A 6000-nucleotide genomic window follows, 5' to 3' on the forward strand; every position below is an offset into this window, starting at 1 on the left:
GCAAGTATCCATTTCAATAGAATGCCAATGCATTAACTGTTTATAGATTAATTATAATTCGATCTGGCTATCTACTCCAATTGCAGACCACGGTAAGATAGTCCACCTAGCTTCATTTTCAGATATTATAAATTTCTAATTTCGACATAAAGTAATGTTAGCTGGATGGCTCACTAGCTAATGTATGATCTTATTATTCATATCTCAGAGCCATTTGCTTGGCTAGTGTAAGTGTAATTAGTGCCTAATTTAAGCTAGCTAACATTGAACCTGGTTGGTTAATGACTTGCATATTCACGCAGGGTAGTAATGAGTTGGGATTATGGTTCATTGTTTACCTAACTACATGTCTTAACAAAAGACTCCACTATGCAAGTAACCATTTCAGGTGTGTTCGTAAATTCAGTCTGGCCATCTACTCTGATTTCAGAGCACTCTCATCTGAGTGTGCCAGAGTGCAGTGTGCCAGAGTGCAGAATTATGATTTTACGAACGCTCAACTACAGTTGGATGGCTGATGTTGGCAAAAAAAGAGTAATTAACCTCTCAGGGTATGTGGGACGCTTAGCACCCCACCTTGCCAACATCCAGTGAGATTGCAGAGCGCCAAATTCAAATGCAGAAATACTCATTAGAAAAATTCAGAAAAGATACAACTATTTTACATAGGTTTAACGATTAACTTCTTGTGAATCCAACCACGATGTCAGATTTAAAAAATGCTTACGGCAAAAGCATACCTTACGATTATTTGAGAACATAGCCCAGCAGACAAATCATTACAAACAGTAACCAGCCAAGTAGAAGAGTTACACAAGTCAGAAATAGAGAGATAAAATTAATCACTTACCTTTGATGATCTTCATATGATTGCACTCAGAAGACATTCCTTTATTCAATAAATGTTCCTTTTGTTTGACAAAGTCTCTCTTTATATCCGAAAACCTCCGTTTTGTTTATGCGTTTTCTTCAGTAACCCACAGGCTCAAACGCAGTCACAACAGGCAGACAAAAAAATCTAAATTGTATCCGTAAAGTTCATAGAAACATGTCAAACGATGTTTATATTCAATCTTCAGATTGTTTTTAGCCTAAATAATCGATAATATTTCAACCGGACAATAACGTCATCAGTATAAAAGGTAAACAAGAAAGGCACTCTCTCGGTCGCGCGCATGAAAAAACTCTGTGACACGGCAGGGTCCACTCATTCAGACTGCTCTTACTCCCTCATTTTTCAGAATACAAGTCTGAAAGACTGTTGACTAGTGGATCTAGTGGAAGGCATAGGAACTGCAATTTGAGTCCTAAGTCAATGGATACTGTAATGGCATTGAATAGAAAACTAAAACAAACAAAAACTCCATCTTCCTGAATAGATTTTTCTCAGGGTTTTCGCCTGCCAAATCAGTTGTTATACTCACAGACATTATTTAACTTTTTATGGCTGCAGGGGCAGTATTGAGTAGCTTGGATGAAAAGGTGCCCATTGTAAACGGCCAGCTCCTCACTCTCAGTTGCTAATTTATGCATATTATTATTAGTATTGGATAGAAAACACTCCAAAGTTTCCAAAACTGTCAAAATATTGTCTGTGAGTATAACAGAGCTGATATTGCAGGCGAAACCCTGAGGAAAATCAAAGCAGGAAGTGGCTTCTATTTGTTCCATAGCCTTCCTTTGCTGGATTTAAAGGGATATGAACCAGATTCCATTTTCCCATCGCTTCCTCAAGGTATCAACAGTGTTCCGACATAGTTTCAGGCTTTTATTTTGAAAAATTAGCCAGAACGATAACATCGCGTCAAGTGGTCACATGAGTTTTGCTCGCGCAACAGAATTTGGACAGCTATTGTTTTTCCCTCTCCTACTGTGAAAGACATTTGCGGTTGATATCTTATCTATTATATATTTTAAAAACAACCTGAGGAATGATTATAAAAAAAATTTGACATGTTTCTATGGACATTATGGAAACTATTTGGAATTTTCGTCTGCGTTGTCGTGGTCGCTCTTTCCTGTGGATTTCTGAATATAACGCAACAAACAAACAGAGGTATTTTGGATATAAAAATCATCTTTATGGAACAAACGGAACATTTGTTGTGTAACTGGGAGTCTCGCGAGTGAAAACATCCGAAGATCATCAAAGGTAAACGATTAATTTGATTGCTTTTCTGATTTTCGTGACCGAGCTATGCTAAGTGTACTTAATGTTTTATCGTGCGATCGATAAACTTACACAAACGCTTGGATTGCTTTCGCTGTAAAGCACAATTTCAAAATCTGACACGACAGGTAGATTAACAAAAGGCTAAGCTGTGTTTTCCTATATTGCACTTGTGATTTCATGAATATAAATATTTATAGTAATATTTATTGTATGTAGAGCTATGCTATTTATCCCGATATCGGGATTGCATCCATAACAAGTTAAACTTTAGAGTGTTTTCTAACCAAATCTACTAATTGTATGCATATCCTGGGCCTGAGGAGAAGGCAGTTTAATTTGGGCACGCTTTTCATCCAAAATTCCAAATGCTGCCCCTTACCCTAGAGAAGTTAAATTCTTTTCATCAGCACAGTTACAGTCACCAATGCTCTGGATAACATGAAAACTGCAGAACCAGCTAGAGTGAGTAAAATTGTCAGAGTGGGGTGTTCTCTCATTTGTGTCTGGAAGTAGCTAGTAGCTTACTTGGGTGCTTGACTGCCGTCAGAACATTTGGATCAACCCAACTCGTCGGCCAGAGCATCAAGTGTGGGCTCTGAACACTCCGAGAGCGAAACGCTCTGAATTTATGAGCAGACAATCTGACAGCACAGTTGCATTCACCAACAGTCTGGATAACATAACAACCTATCCAGCTCTGCTAGGGAGAGTAATGTTCAGTGAGCTGTTCTCTCATTTGTGTCTGGAAGTAGCTAGCAAGTTAGCGTGGGTTCTTGTCTGCTGTTAGCACAGAATGCTCGGATCAACCCTTAAAGAGATGGTTGGGAATAAAGCTTAAGAGGGTGTGAACGATGCTGAATGGTTGTAGACAAAGAAGGGCTCTCCAGAGAAAAGTGATTTATTCTCAGGATGGAACATATGTAATATACCTGGAAAATATTCAACCCTAGTCCCTTCCTGTACTCCCTGTTCACCTACGACTGTGTGGCCGCACAAGACTCCAACACCATTATTAAGTTTGCTGACGACACAACGGTGGTTGGCTTGATCACAGACGACAATGGGACAGCCTATAGGGAGCGGGTCAGTAACATGATAGGGTGCTGCCAGGACAACAAACTCAAACCTCTATATCAGGCGATGTCAGAGGAAGGCCCTAGAAATTGTGAAAGACTCCAGCTACCCAAGTCATAGACTGTTCTATCTGCTACAGCACAGCAAGCGGTACTGATTCACCAAGTCTGGGACCGTGTATATAGCCAAGTCATCATTATAAAATTCTGAATCTCTGGATGTCTGAGTGTGATACTAAATATGGACAACACGAATTTACAAAAACTGCATTTCATCTCACCTACCTCAACATCACTCTCTCTCACTCAAACACTATCCTACCGATCCTCATCTTCTGGGATGTCATTTACAAAATAGCTTCCAACACTCTACTCAGCAAACTGGATGCAGTCTATCACAGTACCATTAGTTTTGTCACCAAAGCCCCTTATAACACCCACCACTGTGAACTGTATACTCTAGTCGGCGGATCCTCGCTACATACAGTGCCTTGCGAAAGTATTCGGCCCCCTTGAACTTTGCGACCTTTTGCCACATTTCAGGCTTCAAACATAAAGATATAAAACTGTATTTTTTTGTGAAGAATCAACAACAAGTGGGACACAATCATGAAGTGGAACGACATTTATTGGATATTTCAAACTTTTTTAACAAATCAAAAACTGAAAAATTGGGCGTGCAAAATTATTCAGCCCCCTTAAGTTAATACTTTGTAGCGCCACCTTTTGCTGCGATTACAGCTGTAAGTCGCTTGGGGTATGTCTCTATCAGTTTTGCACATCGAGAGACTGAAATTTTTTCCCATTCCTCCTTGCAAAACAGCTCGAGCTCAGTGAGGTTGGATGGAGAGCATTTGTGAACAGCAGTTTTCAGTTCTTTCCACAGATTCTCGATTGGATTCAGGTCTGGACTTTGACTTGGCCATTCTAACACCTGGATATGTTTATTTTTGAACCATTCCATCGTAGATTTTGCTTTATGTTTTGGATCATTGTCTTGTTGGAAGACAAATCTCCGTCCCAGTCTCAGGTCTTTTGCAGACTCCATCAGGTTTTCTTCCAGAATGGTCCTGTATTTGGCTCCATCCATCTTTCCATCAATTTTAACCATCTTCCCTGTCCCTGCTGAAGAAAAGCAGGCCCAAACCATGATGCTGCCACCACCATGTTTGACAGTGGGGATGGTGTGTTCAGCTGTGTTGCTTTTACGCCAAACATAACGTTTTGCATTGTTGCCAAAAAGTTCAATTTTGGTTTCATCTGACCAGAGCACCTTCTTCCACATGTTTGGTGTGTCTCCCAGGTGGCTTGTGGCAAACTTTAAACAACACTTTTTATGGATATCTTTAAGAAATGGCTTTCTTCTTGCCACTCTTCCATAAAGGCCAGATTTGTGCAATTGTTGTCCTATGGACAGAGTCTCCCACCTCAGCTGTAGATCTCTGCAGTTCATCCAGAGTGATCATGGGCCTCTTGGCTGCATCTCTGATCAGTCTTCCTCTTGTATGAGCTGAAAGTTTAGAGGGACGGCCAGGTCTTGGTAGATTTGCAGTGGTCTGATACTCCTTCCATTTCAATATTATCGCTTGCACAGTGCTCCTCACCTCCACCCTACCTGACACCCTAGACCCACTCCATTTTGCTTACCGCCCAAATAGGTCCACAGGCGATGCAATCTCAACCACACTGCACACTGCCCTAACCCATCTGGACAAGAGGAATACCTATGTGAGAATGCTGTTCATCGACTACAGCTCGGCATTCAACACCATAGTACCCTCCAAGCTCGTCATCAAGCTCGAGACCCTGGGTCTCGACCCCGCCCTGTGCAACTGGGTACTGGACTTCCTGACGGGCCGCCCCCAGGTGGTGAGGGTAGGCAACAACATCTCCTCCCCGCTGATCCTCAACACTAGGGCCCCACAAGGGTGCGTTCTGAGCCCTCTCCTGTACTCCCTGTTCACCCACGACTGCGTGGCCACGCACGCCTCCAACTCAATCATCAAGTTTGCGGACGACACAACAGTGGTAGGCTTGATTACCAACAACGACGAGACGGCCTACAGGGAGGAGGTGAGGGCCCTCGGAGTGTGGTGTCAGGAAAATAACCTCACACTCAACGTCAACAAAACTAAGGAGATGATTGTGGACTTCAGGAAACAGCAGAGGGAACACCCCCCTATCCACATCGATGGAACAGTAGTGGAGAAGGTAGCAAGTTTTAAGTTCCTCGGCATACACATCACAGACAAACTGAATTGGTCCACTCACACAGACAGCATCGTGAAGAAGGCGCAGCAGCGCCTCTTCAACCTCAGGAGGCTGAAGAAATTCGGCTTGTCACCAAAAGCACTCACAAACTTCTACAGATGCACAATCGAGAGCATCCTGGCGGGCTGTATCACCGCCTGGTATGGCAACTGCACCGCCCTCAACCGTAAGGCTCTCCAGAGGGTAGTGAGGTCTGCACAACGCATCACCGGGGGCAAACTACCTGCCCTCCAGGACACCTACACCACCCGATGTCACAGGAAGGCCATAAAGATCATCAAGGACATCAACCACCCGAGCCACTGCCTGTTCACCCCGCTATCATCCAGAAGGCGAGGTCAGTACAGGTGCATCAAAGCTGGGACCGAGAGACTGAAAAACAGCTTCTATCTCAAGGCCATCAGACTGTTAAACAGCCACCACTAACACTGAGTGGCTGCTGCCAACACACTGACACTGACTCAACTCCAGCCACTTTAATAA

The sequence above is a fragment of the Oncorhynchus mykiss genome, chromosome 30, assembly GCF_057628025.1.
Source record: "Oncorhynchus mykiss isolate SJ-2025 chromosome 30, ASM5762802v1, whole genome shotgun sequence".
NCBI lineage: Eukaryota > Metazoa > Chordata > Actinopteri > Salmoniformes > Salmonidae > Oncorhynchus > Oncorhynchus mykiss.